Here is a 20773-nt window from a genome sequence, read left to right as displayed (position 1 = left end):
AGTTCTCCTTCATTATATATTCCCAACGGCAAAAGTATTTTTACCAAAATCGACATGAAACATTTGTCATTTCTGAAGTGAGCATAGTTGAGATTTTTGGCACTGGTGATGTACAAACTACTTTGTAGTGATTTGAAAAGTACCAGTAATAGGATTTCTCTGCACTGCTCCTTGGTTGTTCATAGGCTGTAGAACATGTTGGAGGCAGCCATTTAATCCTGCCAGTGTCTGGAAGAGGCTTTAAAGCAGCAGTAATTGGTAGCACAGAGTAGATTAAATGTGGATTCCAAGAGTTGCCTTCACTTGCAGTCATGGTGTTGAAACATACTTGGTAACGCTTCTCATCACAACTTGGCATGCACAGTGGAGCTTCTGTTACCTGTAAGGAATAAAAGTAACTAGGTTATTTTCAAATCTGGGGAAGGGATGGTTCCTGCCACTTTTGCTCTGGATGTAAGATTTTCAGGTAGCACCATGAATCTCACGGATGTGTTTGAAGAAAAAAGATCAATGATGGAGTCGTATCATTAGCAAAACTCCTTTTTTTCGATAGGGAATTCTACAGCCCTTCTTCTGTTCTGCAGAGCTGTTGTGAAGCTGAAAGGCTGTTCATTAAGGAACATCAGTCCATTTCTATATCATGGATTAGTAAGCCTGAAAACTGCTGTAATGATTTAGCTCTACCATGCAGCTTCACAGTACTTTTCCTGGGAAAGGCTGAAAATAGTTTTTGGAAATATTTCTTGTGCTATTTCTGGGTTTTCTGCCGATGTGACATACTGCTTTGATGTCCCTTGCTACATAACAACATAATGTCATCTGGAATGACTTCACAGTGCAGAGAAAATATGTAAGTTTGCAATTGTTTACCTGCTGTGCATATTTGATGAAAAGTTTGCATGCGGGTAACTCATTCTGTTTGTCATGGCTCCCATTAATCTGAGATGCACTCTGCAGCTGTGCTGGCAACACTTCAAACAAGGGAGATTCAGATCTGTGTAGTTTCAAATGAAATAATGAATTTCTGCTAATAATATAATACTAAAAAGTTGTGTAACCTTCATTAGCACATTTTGTGGAGACAAAAAAATAAATAAAATATCCTGAACCAATTTGCAAAAACGTCACTGATTATGATACCTGTGTGGGTGCTCTCACCTTGGGAAAGGTGATAAAGCCAGTATCTATTAGCAATGTGGGAAACTTTCTGCTATGCAGCTCTGTTTTAATACAGTGCTGACAAATGTATTCAACATATTTTCATGCTGTCCTATATTTAGTTATTCTCTGTAGTATTTGCAGCCAGTAGCTCTGTGCCTTTAGATATGCTATGCAGAAAAGAAAGGAAAATATGAAAGTAAGGAAGAAAACATTCTTTTAAAATAGAATTTGTTAATGGAACCAGAACAATCCTGTGCTGGTAAGTAGAGCAAATAAAAGTGATGTGATACAGAAAGATTGTTTTCTTCTCTCTTGTGCATTTGCCTTTTTAATTAAAATAAGTTAACAACTAAGTACTATTTAAAGCTTTTCTCCACATGCCACAGGGCTTTCAGTGTCCTGTCATGATGAATCATCATGTATTGAAAGATTGCTATGTCAGGCAGGTTTTGCTGTTTTGCGATAGTGTTGATTCAGCAAATGTGAGATAGGAAGCCAAGCAGTAGGGTACCATTAAAATATAAACCAAGTAGTTTCAGAGGCACAATGTTACCTTAATGACTTGAGCAGCTGGCAGAATAGTTTTACATTCAAAATATGAGGGGAAATAGTCACTCAGTCCTCCTGTCAATCCTGCCGTGCACCTTCATAGGCCTCATGGCATTCAACTGTTTGTGAAGAGTGCATCCTCAAAAGACGGAGTAAAACTCTAATTATTTCAAGAATCGGTATCTTGTGTTGGTGGATTAGGAATAGAGAGAGATGTGATGACTCTTAAGCAATAGCAAACATGGTGTTGACATTGCCTACATATTTTTTTATCTATAACTCAATGGTGTTAAAAGAACAAATGAGTAAAAACTTGAGATATGTATAGACACTTTTCTAGCGGTCTTAATTAATGTTATCCCACAGCAAAGAATCTGCTTGTAGATCAGTAGATAAACTGTGGCCTTATGACTCAGAAATGTAAGACTATGTGCGTATGTTGAAATAAAATAATCTCTGTGCCCAATGTTGGGCACTTTAATTGATATCCCCATTATATGACACATGTACAGCAGGACCTGGGTTTATCTGTCTTTGGCAGCACTCCCATAGAATGATTTAGTTTAATTACCATCATCTGTGTAATCAGTGGGAGTTTTATGTGAATAAGAGAGAGGGTGAGATGGACACGTAGCAGAGTGAGAAAAAATGTAGGTTTTTTTAATGAATGACAGGATTAAGCTTGAATTGCTATGTTTGCAGTCCTTCTGCATTTGCTTTCAGAAGTGCTACATTGGATGGCATAAGTATCCGTACAGGGACTTCAAGCCAATCACCAGAATTAACATTGTGATCAAAGTAGAGTTGTGTGTTGGGTATGATAGCCTATAATGAGGCCAATAAATTACATGACAGAATACCCTGAAAACAAAACCAGAGATGACTTTATATCTTCCTTGCCTGAGTAGTGTCATGGCCTCCTATTTTCTCTGACTTTGACTTAGCTGGTTAAGCAAGGCAGAAACTTTGCTGTTTTCCATTATACAGCACAGCTGTTCAAAGGACCACATGGTTGCCTGTTAAAAATCACACGTGCTTCCAGAACTCTTAAAAAATTAAATAAAGCTGATAAATAAACATGGCCACTCCCAATCACCCACTTTCAAATCAGACATGCATAGAAAGAAGCAGATGTATACAGCTGCTGCATTTACCAAGTCTGATTAAAAATGCAGCAAGAGGCAGTCCTTCCTGGAACTTTTCTAAGAACAGTTGCATCACAAAATGCCTGTTTGTTTAGCTCAAATGTTTCACTTAGAACAATTTGGGCTTAAAAACTTTTTAGTGAATTTTATTGGTTTGTGCCTAGCCTCTTGTTGGACTTCACCATTATAAAATTTCAGGCCTTATAATCTGTGATTTTGGGGAGGGTTCAGTAACTGGACTATCTCCCCATTAGGAATGACTGCTTCCTGAAAAATTGGGCCGCATGAAAATGTTATTTCACCACTGCTATTAGCAGTGCAGTAGATGAGAACAAAAGTTTCACTGATCAGATGCACTATCTGCTCACAGTAGGCAAGTATCAGCTTCAACCCCAAATTTAGATAAGAAATCTAAATTTCTTGATAACCAGACATATTGTGTTTATCTGTCTAGTCCCAGCTCGTGTCATTACTGTAAGTATTTCAGATAAAAAGAAGCATGTGCTTTCCATGTAAATAAGAGATTAATGGCAGGTTTTCAGTATTGAAGATCTTCTTCAGTTTGTAATAGCAGTCAAAGGGCTCCTGCAATTTGACTTCTTAATATAGCTTTTCCTCTCCCTCTTGTTCTTCCATTTCCTTCCTTTACAAATTGAGTATAAATGTCTATGACTTGTACCCAGCTAAGTGCTCTTCTCCAGATACACTTGTATTGAATGCAGTTTTTCTAGAAAAGATTAGTCTCAGCATATGGCTGGAATGTAAGAGTTCCTTCCTATCATATTTAGCAATCTTGTTATTTTTTTGGCATTAAATGTAAGTGTTGTTTTCTTGTAAGGAACATTTTCTTTTTTTCCTTGCTCTGTCTCCATCACACTTTTATACAATCATGCATTTTACTTTATTCTTGAATTACAAGATAATGTGGATTGTGCAGAGGTTGGATACTAAATATAAAAGTTTTTCATTCATAAATGCTCAATTCTTAGGAAGTCCAGATGAATAACCAAATCCTAATATTAACGAGCTATTCCATTGTTAGCACTTGCCGTTAGTCCTATTAGTGTTGATTTTGTATTTGGAGTAATAAAGTCAGTAATTTTGTTCCCAAATTAAGGCATATTGGCAGATCTGCCTGGTGGAAGTTGCAGTTTTGCTGAATTGCTTATGATACTTTGAATTCTTCTTTTGCATGAGGTCTAGTCTGCAACGCAATCTGTTCTCAGAGATACATACATTAAAAACTGCCTATCTTTTCTCAAATGGGAAGACATTAACAGGTATAGAAGGCTGTATGCTGTATTGCCAGTTCACATGGCAACCAGTTAAAACAAAAAAACCCCAAACACAAACATAATATAAACTGAAGGAATGAAAAAGCAAGGAGTTTACTGCCCATCTTTAAGGATACTGCATCCTCCTCTGCCACTTTATTCTGCTACTGTGTAGTAAATCCAATAGCATGCAAATATTTCTGAATGTGAAAATATTTTTGAATTGACAAGAGCAGTGGTAAATATAATTTATCCTTGTAGTAACTAGGGAAATACTCAGTTTTGGGAAATTAGGAAAATAATAAAGCTTAAACTAATCTTGCCAGGCTGCTTCGTATTTCTCAATGGGATTATTAATAGTGAAAGGGAATAGTCTATACTGCAGTCACAGCAGAGAGATGCCTCATCATTTAAAGGACAGGGGCAGAACAATCAGAAGAAATGTAGAAAATTGGCTAAGCTGTAATTGAACATATTTGAAATTCTAAATATATGCTGAACAAATTAACAGGAAAATCCTTTGGGTTTTATTCATGTGTGAGCATGGTTGGTGGTACAGTAAGTACAAATAAATTGTTTAGAAAAATTTCAAACTTTATGTTTTAGCTGCAAACATTTTCCCCTGCTGGCAGGAGCTAAAATTAGAGTAGATACTTTTATATTGTTATATAAATGCACATTTCGCAATAACTGCAGATGCTGCCTGTCCTTGAAGTAGCTCAAAGAGACATCAGTAGGTACATGTGATGATTAGGGGAACTTGCATATGATACATGTATTCCAATCAATGTTACAGAATTATTCTGTAGTTATGAAAATTGCTGTGTTGTGAATACTTCTTGGTAAATGTTTATCTATATTTACTGACAAGGTTTCCAACACATACCCTGCAGCCTCGGGACAATACTTAAAATTTAATGACTGTGCTTTGACCAAAAATGAATATACTTTGTCCATCTGTAGGAAGAGGGTGGAAAATGACTAAATACAGAATAAAGAGGCCAAACTTTTTATATATAGACAGACTCCCAGCATCACCTGAAAAGCGTGGCACAAAACACAGCAGGTGAAAAGAGAGGAACTGATGGGCAGAACTTTGCCACTAACCATGTGTGTACATGGCTTAGCTGTTGGTCTTGCTAAGGTGAGCTGGGCTGAAAAGACTCCAAGGTTCAGAAGTAACTCTCAAGAAGCACCGAAATGTCATGAAGACACTTAAGGTACGGCTTAAAAGGATGCCAAAGTCTGCATGTTTGCAAGACTGACCTATGTCTAGAACTGTGTATTTTTCATGCTTTAGTAGTGAACAATTTTGCTTTGATCTCTAGGTATTGAATACTTGCAGTGTGACATGGTTAGGTTGAGGAATAGCTCTCCTGCCTCTTTGGCGTGCAGGCTGGGGAGAGGACTGGCTGGTGGAGTCAGGACAATCTGTAAGATTAGCACAGGGACACAAGCAGGGAGATGAGGGGATCTAGTTCTCGGGCAAGTGCTGCTAGGTGGGCCCTAGAAATACTCCAGGAGGGAGCAGTCTGGTGGAAGTCTTATGAAGCAGAGCTCGATCAGACCTGTGACAGAGCTGGTCAGTGGAACTACAACCGCTGCATGCTTGAATGGCTCTGAAAAGTAGAGCTTTATGGGCTCCTCATGATTTTTGCTATTATTTGTGAGAGTGAGGAAGACACTCAAAATAATGCCACGCTAAGGCATCTTGCGAAAGACAAGGTGGCATCCAATGATTTTATGATTTGTTGGACAGCTGAAAATAACGCTACTGCTAAATCAATCTTTCATTTAATTATAGCAATATGACAACATTTTGCAACTGCAAATCCTACTGCAGTTAGTAGACAGCCATATTTTTGATGACTGCTTTTAGTATTTTAGTTTATAGATACACGAGCAGCCAAGTGGGTCAGAAAGATTCAGTAACTTGTATTTCTCTGTGAACATTTGCGTTATCTCTACATCTCAACATCCTGCTTTCTGCAGAGAGCAGATGGACATTTACAGTACTTTCCAGCGGCATTTTCCAAAGTACTCACTGATAGCTTTAGCCTGCTTGAGTAGTATTTTCTGATAGGATGAACATCCTGTACCTCCTCATGGATAACTAAGCTCAGTGGGGTGGGAGAGTGACTCTGTAGCTCTGCAGTTCACCTGGGAGAGAACAGGCTTTCATCTCGGCTTTTTCTCTGCATACCTCGATACATAGAAATGTATACGCATCTGAGCAAAAATGCATAAGCCCTGTTTGAATGAGCACTGAGGAATACAGGGGCCTAAAGCAGGTTGGTGTTATTATATTATACTGTTATGGTGTTTGCACACAAGAACTGGCCAAGAAAAGCGTTCTGAGAACAGTAAGTACAACCTCTGTACACATCGGTTGGCTTTGCTAACTGCAGCAATGGGGATGTCAAATTGCTCCCATTCTGCTTTGAGTTCGACTCATCCCTGAAACAATGAATTCTCATCTGAATTACCTTGATCTAGATGTGAGAGAGGCTGACGTCTTGAGTCTCACAGTCTCACTGGACTCTCCTTTACTGTGTTTGAAATCCCAACAGTCCTCTTTGAGACTTGCAGCTCACTTATTCCAGATACAGCAAAACATGTTCTGAGTAAAAAGTGGTTGGTTGTTTTGTTTTTAGTTGTGGTTGTTTGGGGTTTTTTGGGGGGGTTGGAGGGGTGGGGAAGGAAGGAGGTAAGGTTTGGTTTGGTTTAGTTCTCGTTTTTACTATTTTTGGTTTGGTCTTTATAGGAGAAATACCCTAAGCATTAATGTTGAGTTTCAAAATTGGCTTTGATACTGCTTTTAGAGTTGACATATTATCAGTAGAGGTAGGTTTCATCTTTTATTTTGTGTGATTTCCTGACCAGTAGTCAAACACTATTCACTCACAGTTACAGACTTGAGAGTGATTTGCACACAACCCTAACACCCTTAAGGATGCTCTGTGCTTGCTTGCTGCTCTGTTTAAATGGAAAGCATGGCCTTTTACAAGGTCACAAACATTTTTTCACCTTTCTTATATAAACTTTAATATGCAGAGAAGGTCACTCTTCCCAGTACCATCCTAATTCAACAGAACTAAATCTTAAGTGAACGCTCACTTAGCCTAGTGCCTGAAGCTGAGGCAATACAGAAGTACGTGAAAAAACCCACCCGATTCATATCTCTGAAGACCAAGAAAATAGACCACAAAACTTTTCTTTAAAAGTTATACTGTATATCTGATGTTACTGTGACTTATTTAAATAGTGTTTCTTTTTTTAATAGAACTGTCTAACAGTAATACAAAGGAAGGCTTTAGGTATTTGGATTTAGAAGGTTTGCTTGGAGTTCTGTGCTATACAACAAAGACTATTTATTTGAATAATGAACTGAGTTAACTTCTGCACAGTATCTGCAAGTGCTTACAGAAATTAGTTATTCCTATTGGCCCACATTTTAAAATTTATTTCATAGATGTATGGAATCATTTTTCTAAAACAGTTGGGCATTATATATTACTAATTTTTGGTATGCTAGGTAAGCACTGGAACTTTAAGGTTGATTGTTGGCTGCCTCACACATTGTAATCCTTAGATAATGCTGTGTTTGTGTGGCTGACTGACTTTATGTTGTTTAATAATGACTAAGATTGCATTTACTCTGTCGTGGTTTAACCCCAGCTGGCAACTAAGCACCACACAGCCACTCTCCCACTCCCCATGCTAGCAGGATGGGGGGAAGAGAATTGGAAAGGTAAAAGTGAGAAAAATCGTGTGTTGAGATAAAAACAGTTTAATAATTGAAATAAAATATAATAATAATAATAATAATAATAATGTAATGAAAAGGATAATAACAAAAAGAGAGAGAAATAAAACCCAAGAAAGACAAGTAATACAAATGAAAACAATTGCTCACCAGAAACCAACTGATACCCAGCCAGTCCCTGAGCAGTGGCCCCCCAGCCAACCTCCCCCTAGTTTTATTGCTGAGCATGATGTCCTATGGTCTGGGATATCCCTTGGGTCAGTTGGGGTCAGCTGTCCCGGCTGTGTCCTATCCCAACTCCTTGTGCCCCCCAGCCTCCTTGCTGGTGGGGTGGGGGGAGAAGCAGAAAAGGCCTTGGCTCTGGGTAAACGCTGCTCAGCAGTAACAAAAATATCCCTGTGTTATCAACACTGTTTCCAGCACAAATCTAAACCATAGCCCCATACTAGCTACTAGGAAGAAAATTAACCCTACCCCAGTCAAAACCAGCACACTCGAATGTGTTTTAATTATGATTCCCTATAGGCCAAACTACAGTATCAAAGTATACGTCTTTTACGTTCTTTTGTATAATGAGCAAAGGCAAAGTCTTTAGCATAAATGGATTACAATTCCCAATACTACATGAGAATGCTTTAGAACTGCAGCATGCTTTTCTTTTGTTTGACATCTCCTTGTCCTCAATGTTTTTCTAATCCTATTATTTCCTTTCTTCAGAAGTACAGAATACAGTAGCTGCATCCCTGAGAGGAAAGGACAAACTGACAAGATCACTTGCTGCATTATGCTGTGTTGATAGATTGTTTAAATCCTGCATTTGTAATGCAGGTGGAAATAAACAGTTTCTGAGCAAAAGCTGATTAAAGAAATTAGTCAGAATTTTGTATCACAAAGAAATTGCTTACTTAAGCAAAATAAAAACATTGATGGGGCCCAAGTGATTAAGCAAAAAACGCCACCAAACCCCTCAAAACCCCAAAGCAAAACAGTAGAAATCAAAAAAGCCTCACCAGATACAAGCCCCCAAAATGACGAGTTATGCACTATGATGAATTCACTCAACTCTATTAATTCAACATGAGGATAAAGAATTCTAAAATAGTCACGCCATGGGATCACATTTAACAGAGTTGAACTTCAGTTCTATAAAAGTGAGGAGGCCCTATGGTGAGAATTACTTTAACAAGCTCTAAAGCAGGATGTGTTTCAAGGAAAACAATCCAGTGAGTCAGCATGCAAAAAATTTGCTTCCTTCATTTTCTGTCGTTATGCACATGCAGAAGCTGTGGATGTAAATGAGATACTCAACTCCTAATTAGAGCTGAGCTATTCCACTCTCTTGACCTTTTGGCAGGTTTGGGCTTAGAGTCCAAATCCTATATTGATTTTTTGATTATTTGAGTTAGCCCTGGTTTCCATATAGGGATATTAGAATTCCAGCCAGATATGCATGTGAACTGTTATTAGCCCAGATAGTGATCTGTTTTCTAAGCTGTTGTTTCTGCAGTGCTGTCTACTCTCCACTAACCCATCAGTAAAGCATATTTATTGAATTTACTCTATTTTCTTGAAATTTCTGTGGCCTTCCTTTCTTGCCAGTTACTGTGAATTTCTAAGCTTTCATAACAAAGATCTGGTCTTTAATATACTGCCTTTGGCTTATTTAGAGTCATCCTCTGAAATGCCCCACAGGGAGCCATATTTTTACTTCACTTTCTATAAACAGAAATCTGAGTGTACTGTTAAAAAGGGAAGTCTAACACTGGAGGCAATCTGTGAATTTTAGGCTAACAAGCTGGATGTATGACTTTAGCTACAAGATATGTATAAAAAAATCCTAATTGAATAAGAAAATCAGTATTCATAGGAGAAACACAGAGGAGTATGGACTCCTTTAGGTAGCAAGAGAGATACAGTTTTATACATAGCTTTTTGATATTTTGACTGACTGTTAAATACAGATAAGCTGCATATTAATCCCAGCGCTTTCTTGTGGGGATGCAGTCATCACAAAGCATCCACCAGGCAGTACCAAACCAACAGATACGCAGTAAACTGCCAGAGTGTCAGCCTCTGAACTAAAAAGCAGCTGCAATAGTGACAGCGGCAGAGTCATCCTTTGATGTAGCAGCCGGCACCAGCTCAGTGCCTCCCAGCAGAGCAGGTGAAACTGAATTTTGTTCCATCAGAGATGACAGACGGAGCTGGGCCAAAGCCCTGCTGCTCCTGGCATGGGCAGGCGCAGAGGAGGATGGAGGTGAACCAGGAGGCTGAGGGGAAAGACCCAGAGAGGCAGCCGTGTTTCTCATGCTGGGGGCTGTGGGAGGCAGGGGGCAGCAATCCCTTATGCTCAGAGGGGTCCAAATCTGCCCCCCCAGCCTGACCCCCTCCCCTAACACACAGACAGACACAGACACACTCCCTTTCCCCTCGGTGCAGCAGCCGCAGTGCAGTCCAGGGCTCCAGCCTGGTCTCAGTAGGCAGCAGGACCACGGGCACTGCGTCATCCCTGGCTGCCGCCTGCTCTCTGCGAACCACCTTGCTTGCCGGTCTGTGCCCTCTTAGCAGTGCTTGTCACCTGGCCTGAAACGCAAATGCCAGCTAGGTGTACTAACAAAGCTGAGGCCCCCGTGCCCATAAAAATTGAGATTTTTGGATTAAAAGCGCCCTGTAAAGGTAGTTATATGATCTTTGTTACCTTGGTAGCTAAGATCCATACGATATTGATCCTTGTACCTACCTCTGATGGTGTTAAGTATTTCCTTCCGTGGCAGATGAAAAGCTTCTGGGACGGTGATGTGCCTGAGGAAACATGAGAGATGAATAGCAGAGCAGCGAACTGAATCCAGGTCACAGCCCAGCCTCCTAGCCAGGAGCATGGCCTTCATTTGCTTGCAGCATCACACGTCCTCCTGGGTCTGCAATGAAGTACTGTGGTTCTCTCTTACTGCTTATAATTCTGACTTGAGCTCTGGGAATGTCTCTCAACTCCTTAAGTGTATATGATTGAAAAAATACCGGACACTGATTAGGGTGATCAGGATGTATGATCCCATTCATAGACTGACTTAGGGCTTTCTTAAAACCTCTGGGCTTTACTGCTTGCTCTACACCTACTGAAATAATATTCTCTATTTCACAGCTTATTAAGAAGCTTCTAATTTCCAGCCTAAACATGTTCATAATCTGTGTCTATCCATTTCTTCTTTGTGTTAACATTCTGGTTTGTTTAAACAGTCCTTTTGTCTTACAATATTTTTTCTGTCATTGCTGAGAGAACCAGATGACCATAGTACAACTGAATTTGGGGGGTTTAATTCAGTGTAGAACTTTATCCTGCATGTTATGTTATGCAGAAATTAGGTAGACAGAGATATCTGAGGTACTTCAAAAACATTAATTTAGAGATACTCACAACTCCAGTCTTTTGTAGGTGGGTATTTTACCATTTCATAGAGTGCAGCCAATTGCAGCATTGGTGCATCTCACCCTTGAGAGACCTTCTTTATTTGACTTTAATGTGTTGGCTTTTTTTTAATATGTAACCTAAAAGCATAACAAGGTACAAAATTTGAATGTAGTTTAGTACCTGGTTTTATGTTCCAAGGTCACTGATTGAGAGTTTGAGTAACAGTCTTTAGCTGCCTACACTTTCAACAACCAGAAAGATGTCTTAAAATAACAAGAACCTGATATTAGTGAACACTTTAAAAGCTTTGCTCTGTACAAACCATTGCAAGGCTATGGCACAGTTCCATAAATAGTAGAACTTATGAAGATTGTTTTCCTGTGAATTTGCATCTTTATATTAATTGACTTTGGTGTCACTGAAGGCACAGTATCTTATCAAAGGTCTTCTGGCAGATCTTTTATAAGGATTTTTGTTTCTCCTTATCATCACATTTGAAGTGCCTGGAGTTATTTCCAGGTGAACTATGGGTCTGGCTTGTCTTCCCACCTCCTAATTTAAAAACATCTTGTTAAATATTACTAAATTTTTTTCAGTCTGTTAGCCAGTTATGAGATGGCATACAATAAGATTGCATTGTTCTTATTTCCATCAGTGAGCAGACTAAAAATGTGATATTCGCAATTGTATTATCAAACATAGCTGTATTGATGATCAAGGAACTATGTTGATTGACACCATCCAGGGTGTATTCCCATACTGTGTAAACAATGCCAGTGCAGGACTTTTTGCCTGAAACTTAAACAACTTCTGCCCTACTTAGGGCGTGATTGATGCAGTACAGCCCCCAGTATGTGTGGCTGACGTGCCGTAATCACGAGCTTTGAGGAGTTAGTAGGGCACCGTGAACATCTTGCATCTGTGTCATTTGGCTGTTATGACAATGTCAGAATGCTAGAATTTTTTAGACTTCTTTTTAATGACTAGAATGACTATAGACTATAGGCTGTATTCTGTGCCTAGATAGTTAATCACCATAAAACACAAGTGTGGTAGTGTGAAGGGAGTATAATACACTGAACACATAAAACCTCTAATATACTTTTGGCTATTGTTGGTGGTGTTGAGGTCTTACAACTTTCATCTTCTGATACCAGCAGGACTTATTTTAAATTTAAGAAGTATTTCTGGCAAAAAGTTGATGAAACAATCCTTATGGCAGCAGAGATAGTATTATTGTAGTAAGTATTTTTAATATAAACTATAAATGTGCAATACAAAACTGTATAGTCAGTGTCATTTATAAGGTATTTCAGAAGAAAAATGTTTTCTTGATTCTGAATTATTACTTTAACCCTCCGGATGTTGGTATTAAAATGCTTCATTCAAGAAATAATAATATAATGTAAGCACGCTTGGATCCTGGTTTGGATTCCACATATGCCTTGAGGTGCAGAAGAATTTCAAACAATTGAAATGAAGAGGCAGTGTAATGAGGAGGCTCTCTTAAATTATGCAGTGCTAGTATTCTCGCTCCCAAGATTTTGTGTGTGTTACAAGAAGCTTGCCAACTGTGCTAAAGCAAAATGGGATGATTGAGGAAGATGTGGGTGGGGGTAAAACTTTCCCAGAAGAAAGCCAGAAAAAAGGGAGGGGTGGACACTGGAGGGGAGGGAAAAGAAAATAAAGTGAAACATGAAAGTTCTGGTTGTGCAGATTAAACTGTCCCAGGGGCTGTTTTTCATGGTATATGATGATCACTTGTCTAAATCCTGATGCAAACTCATCTGAAATGTGTGAGAGTTTTGCATGCGTAAGAGAGGCAGGATTTAGCCCCATATGGCTTATCACTTTGATCTTCAGAGGTCAATTTTGTATTGCTAAGCCAGTTCTGAATAAGTCCCCAATTAATTAGGAAGAGAAAACACTTCTGTTCAGAAAAAAGGTGCATCTGCTCAGTGTTACTTTTTTTGCAACGCAGAAATTAATAACTGCAAACAACACAATATTTCCCGTTGCATTCCCTCTGCCCTTAGAGAACAGCAATAATGCAGAATACACCCTCACTTGCTGTTCTGACTTTTTCAACATCTAGACTCCCTGAATGACTACAATAATAGATATAACTCTTGCCTGCAGAAAACTCTGTATTCTTTGGTAGAAAGAAATTAGATTATCTTTAGCTTTTTGTATAGCATCTTTCATGTAAACTACATTCCAAAACACAGTATAGAGTAAGAGCAGCAACAACAAAGAAAGTAAAAAGTAAAATAGAGAATACTAACTATAGACAAGAAAGAAAAGGAAATCTGAAAAGAAATAATATGTTAATGAGGTAGGGTATCAATTTCACATGACTGAAAAGGCATTCACACCTAGAAGTAATAACACTGAATGAAGAAGCAGAAAGGCCCATGTTAGATGAACTGAGGAAAAAAAGAACTACTAATACCTTTAGCTGAATTTACTGTATGAATAAGTAAGCAAAAATCCTTTGAAATCTGGAGACCCAACTCACCAGTATCTTCTCACTACTTTGCAATGCTTAGGTGGTTTCTGTGGTGGGATGCAATAAGCCTGGGAAAAGTTTTTGGTTTTTGGGATTTTTTTTTTCTTAGTTCAGATAAGGAAGCCATTTTACCAATTTTTAAATTGTGAATGCTCCTTTTTTTTTTTTTTTAATTTCACTCCTGTTGCATCCAAAATCAACAAAACCTTAGCCTGCTTGGTCTACGTGTGAAATAAGAAATAGCACTTTTTACAGACAGAGGAAGAAGAGGTTATGATTCTTCAGAGTTGCTTATGGCTCAGCTAGAAACACATCCTCAATCTTTTGACTGGAATGAGACTACAAAACCATTTCTTCCCCCACAGATCACTCTCCCAGTTGGCTTTGCATGTCAAGTGAATGAAATAAAGTGTTGTTAGCAGACGTATTTTGCATGTAACAAGCTGAGAAGTTGCCTTTTGTTTATGTCAGACTGCAGAATTTGGACTTTAATAAAGCCTCTGCAGGAATCCTCTTGCACTGCAAGTCAACTTGAAGCAGTGGCCTGAACAGTAAATGCTGCAGATTTAAGACCCATTCAGCAGGGGACATATGTGCACATTACTTCAGATGTATTCAGAATCCCGCAGATGCTTCCAGCGCCTGCATGTTCACATGCTGGGAAAAGATCAAATAAGGAAGTCAGTTTGAGATTTATAATACCACTACTGTAGACTTCTGAAGGAATGGTGCAATGTGTCCCTAATTTTATGCTTGAATGCTCTAGAAGAAAATACTGTGGGGCATTCTGTGTAATCAAGACCTTTGGTTTTCCTTGCCCACAAAATGTGTGGGGAGGAGTAGAGACATCCAAGTGGATTAAAAAAGAACATTCACAGTTGAACTGAGCTCAGCTGGTTGCTGTAGAGGATATGATTTACTCTAACCACAGGTATTTCAAAGAAAGGGATTCTAAGTGCTTTGAGTAGGCATTTACCAAAAAGATTTGGCTGCAATAGGAACTTGCTAAATACTATTATACAAATCATTGTTACAATATTAATTAAAAAAAATTATTGTGGAGCAAATGCAATGTAAATTGGATCTTGAATAAGTGGACTTCTTGGGTTCTGGTCTTTTCTTTTGTATACTGTATACTTGCCAGGAATGCAGGGGTAAAAAATGAGTTCCTAAATGCAAATCCTTTTGTATGATGTGAATGTTACAATGATGAATCAAAGATAATTTGATTCGTATGGCATTTTTCCACACACCTACTCATCTCGAGGAAGAAGGAGAGACTTATCTGCCTTTCCACCTACATAACAACACAAGGCGCCTGATCTTAGATAAAATAAGCTCCTAGTGTTGATATAGTTGCTTGGATAGATATATTTATTGTGCTCTAAGTAAATGTGAAAGAAACACTGAAGAAAATGTGTGGTGTCCCAACGATGGGTTCAGAAATACAAAATGTCTAAAGCTGTCCTTATGCTTCCTTTGCACCTAGCATCAGTGGGCCAATATTGGATTTTTAGCAAAAAAGTATCCAAATAACTTCTCTTTTGTTTATAACTTGTCATTATACTGGGAACTCCTTTTTCCTATTAAACCATGGTGAACCTAAAGAAGGACCTTAGTTAAAGTAAGAAGAGGGTGTTACTTTGAACCTCTTTTCTTTAAAATATAGCTCTGTGACAAATGTTTTGTGTTATTATTTAACAGACTCTTCTATTGAAGTTCAGATGGTAGCATTTGGCCCTAACTTTAAAGAGCTATAGTTGCACATTGTATACCATGAGGCAGTGAGTAGTTGCTTATAAAATAAGTGGGTATCTCAAACACAAGGGTATTTCAGAAATCAGATCGTGTTGCTTCATTCTGAAAGCACAGTCCTCTTAAATGCCATGCAAGAATCACAATTAATTAAATATACATTTCTGTGTCTGTGCAGCATTTATTTAATTATTTTCTCTTAGCAGGCAGGCAAAGCTTAATGAACCGCCACAGAAGATCTTCCTATTTTAAGTTATCGAGCAGTTTATGCTGTGGGACTTGTTAAAACAAACTCTTCTTACCCCTTCTCTCAGAGGAATCTCATCTTTGGTGAAAGGGGCAGCAGAGGGAAACAGGAGGCTGCAGACACAGTCTCTAACCTTGACCCACCTGGACAAGGTGGGTTTTCTGGCTCTGGGCAGATTTGGGATGTTTGCAAGGCAGGTTCCCTGCTGCTCTGGTATGTGCCTCCTGCCTCACTGGAGGCAGGGAGGAGGCTCGTGCATGGCTGTCGCTCCTGAAACCTCAGGCTGCCCCTGTGCCGTATCTCACTGGGAGTTAACTTTGTGCTCGTCTCTTCAGGGGGAGCTGACACCAGTTCCTTTTGGTGCCGGTACAATGTGCAGTGGCACCTGCCTCCAGCCCGCTCACCTGTAAAAGCCAGTTGCAGTGGTCACTGCATGGTTATTGGATGGAAGGGAGCAATGAGAACAAATTCCCTGCCTTAATTTTTACATTTAAAATTGACAGACTTACTCATTTTAAGGTTTCTTCTCTAAGAAATGAGGAGAAACAACAGGAATGGATATTTTTACTTCTAATGGCTAAGTCTTCACAGTTCACTGTGATGCACTCCAGGTCTGGGTTGCTGTTTTGCTTTCTGTTGAGTGAAAGGCCCTTATCTGACTGTGTACAGTCACTTTGGATTCTCATGAAAACTTTAAATCACTTTCTGCTTTCCTTTATTTTAATTCCTTTCCTAGGATGATTTATCTGAGCACTTGTTTGAGGTTGAGCCTATTTACCAGAAGTAAGATACAACCCAAAGAGGAATGAAATTGTAGACAAGGAATTTTGTAAGACACATTCACTGATAAATTGGTGCGAAGATGTCATGATGTTAAATGATAAGGTACATGTATGGCAAATTGTGCTGAAGCAAATGAGAAGCACCTTTGAATTAAAAGGACAATCAAACTAATGATCATACTTGTAACAGTTAATCCTGGTGCTTCGTAAAGACCCTTTGATCAGTGGCTGCAGTGGATGAAGGGTTTTGCTTCTTCCAATATGTTTTCTGAAGTGTATTAAGAACAAGATAGACAATTGTACATGTTTTATGTGTTTAACATTTCTATATTTAAAAAGGATTTTCTTTATCTTCATTTAATGCCAGCCTTGGATAAATTTGATCAATACAGATTTAGATATTACACATATCTGTGCTTTGGATACAGGATTACGACTGAAAGAGTCCTTGTGCAAATGAGGGAAGAAGATAATTTATGCTTTCAAATGTAGGTGTATTTACAGGGTGGTATGTACGGTATGCAAGGAATATACAGAGAATTTGCCCCACTCACTTGAAAAAATGGTCATTTCATATCTTAAAGAATAAAGGGTGTAGGAAATAAAGGAAAATGAAGAAGTAAAATGGCTAGAAAAAGCTTTTTAAATCCTAAAGAATATCATCAGCTGATCCGATTGATGTCTGAATATGTGAACAATACTGAGAGCAGTCTGGACTGAGAAAGAGAGCTGTAGAAGTCACTCTAGCAAGCGTGGCAGGCAGGGAGTTGGTTTCATAAAGATCCAGGCAAAGAAATTATGATACCGTATTTTGTCCAGTTTCCAGCTGAAGGGATGCTTTGAAGGAAGGTACTTAACACTTAGTTGTGTTCTCTTTGAAATAACTTGTCTGTGAGCAAAGCTTCTGTCTAATGGTGTAAATTACTGGTTGGGTTATGCCCTGGAGTATGAGAGTTTACTGCCCTATGAAATTGTTTTTGTTCTATCTACTGTAGCATAGTTCGTTCTCATTTTTCATATAAATATCTAATGAACATTCCAAACTATGAAAAATGAAACCCTTTCAGTGACTTCAGTGGGAGCTGTGCAGTATGAAATAGGACTTCTAGAAGCAAACTTAATGAAATTGGTAAACTCAAGTCAGTAACCAATTTTGTCTTGTTCAATTTATTGCTATAAATACAATTATTCTAGATGTATGGGAAAACTTTTCTTCCGCATCTCATATGATAACTCTACCTTAAAACAGTGCAGTTACTGGATACTTACAAACAGAAATAGATGTAGGAAATCACCATATTTGAATATATAACATGAAGCGGTTCAGTATATAAGTACAAGATCAACTGTCAGGCCATTGTTAATAAGCCGCAGAGAAAGTATATCTGGGATTATTCTGTAATTAACATTTTGAATCATTCATAAAAAAATACAGTTCTCTTGATTCCAGAACACCAAATTGCTTGTCAAATATATCTGATACTTGATTTAAGTTGTCCTAGAAACTAAAGAACCTGTTACTTCAGAAATACTTTCATGCAGCCTTTAGAGATGTATGTATATGCCTGCACATTCAGATTCTTGCATATGCTGTTTTTCTTGGCCAGTTTTCCAGGGCCTATGAAAAAAATCTACAGACACACATATGGGGATATAAAAATATGCCTACAGTTTTAGATACTTGAATATTCTAAGAAGCTCCATAGAAATGTATCTAAATATACTTTGCAGGTCTGTTCATAAAAGAAGGAAAGTCCCTTTCTCCTGGGGCAGGGACAGGCAGCAGAGCTGCCTGCAAAAGCCGTGCCCAGGTGGAGGCCCTCTGGCAGCAGGTGGCTGAGCTGCAGGAGGCGGTGAGAAGGCTGCTTAGCATCAGGGGAGCTGAGAAGGAGTCAGATGGTTCCGAGCGCGGTCTGCGGTGGACCCACATCCCACGGCCAAACAGCCAAAAACTGGGAGGGGGGGGCAATAATGCAGAAGAATGGAAGCTTGCAATGGCAAGGACCAACGGGAGGAGGAGATTTCCCCCGAAGCCTGAGGTGCCCTTGCAGAACCGCTTCGCCGCTCTGCGGAGTGAAGAGGAAAGACCCGTCACATCAGGAGAGACGTTGGAGCTGAGTAAGGCAGCCCCATCCGCTCCCCGTGTAACAACCGGCACGACTAAGAAAAGGCGACGGGTGATAGCAGTAGGCGACTGTCTTCCGAGAGGTGCGGAGGCACCCATCTGCCGACCTGACACACTCTGGAGGGAGCTGTGCTGCTTCCTGGGGGCTCCTATCAGGGATGTCACCGAGAGACCACCAAGCCTCGTACAGTCCGCCGACTCTTATCTGCTGCTGCTGTTCCACGTGGGCATGGGTGGTACAGCCAGGAGCAGTCTGATGAGTATCCAGGATTACAGAGCCCTGGGAGTGGCGGTACAGGACTCTGGAGCACAGGTGGTTTTTTCATCAATCCTCCTGGTCAAAGGGAAGGAGTTTGAAGGGGCCAGTCGAATCTGGCGAATCAACAAATGGTGCCAAAGCCAGGCTTTTGGCTACTTAGACCATGGGACTTGCTTTGAGAAACCTGGTCTACTGGGGGCTGATGGAGTCCATCTGTCAGAGAAGCAGAAGAGCATCTTCAGTCATAGGCTTGCCCAGCTGGTCAACAGGGCTTTAAACTAAAGTTTCTGGGGGAGGGGAACCTCAATCCATCCCACTGCTTCCAGTTTGATGCCAGTGCCAGCAATAGATGCCCAGAGGCTGGAGAGGGATCACAGGTCAGCAGGAGAGCACCTGAAGAGCAGCACAAAGGAATTCCAGCCAGTAAGTCAGCTTCATCAGGGGCCCAACTTAAATGCCTCTATGCAAATGCAAGTAGCATGGGGAATCAACAAGAGGAGTTAGAGACATGCACATGCCTGCAGGGCTATGATCTTATTGGCATCTTGGAGACATGGTGGGATGGCTCCTATGACTAGAGTGTTGGAATGGAAGGATACAGGCTCTTTAGCAAGGACAGGCAGGGGAGACAAGGAGGGCATGTCACCTTCTATGTCAATGACCAGCTGGAGTGCATGGAGCTCCACCTGGGGATGGATGAGGAGCTGACCAAGAGCTTATGGGTCAGGATTAAAGGGAGAGCAGCGTCAGGTGACATTATAGCGGGGGTCTGCTACAGGCCACCCGGCCAGGAAGACTGAGCAGATGAGGCCCTCTATAGACAGATAGGATCAGCCGCACATTCACAAGCCCTGGTCCTGATGGGGGTCTTCAACCACCCTGATATCTGTTGGAAGGACAGTATGGCAGGGCATAAGCAATCCAGGAGGTTCCTGGAATGTGTTGATGACAACTTCCTTCTTCAAGTAATAGAGGAGCCAATGAGGAATGCTGCTATGCTAGACCTTTTTCTCACCAACAAGGAGGGGCTGGTGGGTAATGTGAAGCTCAAGGGCAGCATTGGCTGCAGTGACCATGAAATGGTGGAGTTCAAGATCCTTAGGGCAGCAAGGAGAGCGCACAGCAAGCTCACTAACCTGGACTTCAGGAGAACAGACTTTGGCCTCTTCAGGGATCTTCTTGGTAGAGTACCGTGGGATAAAGCTGTGGAGGGAAGAGGGGCCCAAGAAAGCTGGTTAATATTCAAGGATCACCTCCTCCAAGCTCAGGAGCGATGCATCCCAACAAAGAGGAAGTCAGGCAAAAATGCCAGGAAGCCTGTGTGGATGAACAAGGAGCTCCTGGACAACCTCAAACACAAAAAGGAAGCCTACAAGTTGCCGAAGGCAAAGGCAGGGACTGGGAGAATGAAGAACTGCCCACCATAGGAGAAGATCATGTTTGCGACCATCTAAGGTACCTGAGGGTGCACAAGTCCATGGGACCTGACAAGATGCACCCATGGGTCCCAAGGGAACCGGTGGATGAAGTGGCTAAGCCGCTATCCATCATATTTGAGAAGTCATGGCAGTCCGGGGAAGTTCCCACTGACTGGAAAAGGGGAAACATAACCTCCATTTTTAGAAAGGGAAAAAAGGAAGACCTGGAGAACTACAGGCCAGTCAGTCTCACGTCTGTGCCCGGCAAGATCACAGACCAGATCCTTCTGGAAACGATGCTAAGGCACATGGAAAATAAGGAGGTGATTGGTGACAGCCAACATGGCTTCACTAAGAGCAGATCTTGCCTGACA

General features: G+C 40.2%; 1 protein-coding gene and 1 long non-coding RNA gene across 3 annotated transcripts in view; one reads left to right on the top strand and one right to left on the bottom strand.

The window, feature by feature from the left end:
- Window positions 1-20773, top strand: part of GRM8 (glutamate metabotropic receptor 8) — a 364871-nt gene that overhangs the window by 127031 nt on the left and 217067 nt on the right. The gene's annotated exons all lie outside the window — the stretch shown is intronic.
- LOC128143215 (uncharacterized) lies at window positions 265-10823 on the bottom strand. The gene is made up of 3 exons (XR_008235682.1): window positions 10636-10823; window positions 871-994; window positions 265-379 (listed from the first exon to the last, which is right to left on the bottom strand). It is a non-coding gene; the product is annotated as an uncharacterized LOC128143215 (long non-coding RNA).

The sequence above is a fragment of the Harpia harpyja genome, chromosome 6 (assembly GCF_026419915.1).
Source record: "Harpia harpyja isolate bHarHar1 chromosome 6, bHarHar1 primary haplotype, whole genome shotgun sequence".
Taxonomy (NCBI): Eukaryota; Metazoa; Chordata; class Aves; order Accipitriformes; family Accipitridae; genus Harpia; species Harpia harpyja.
The sequence above is the reverse complement of the archived record's forward strand: the minus strand, read 5'-3'. Positions and strand labels throughout refer to the sequence as shown.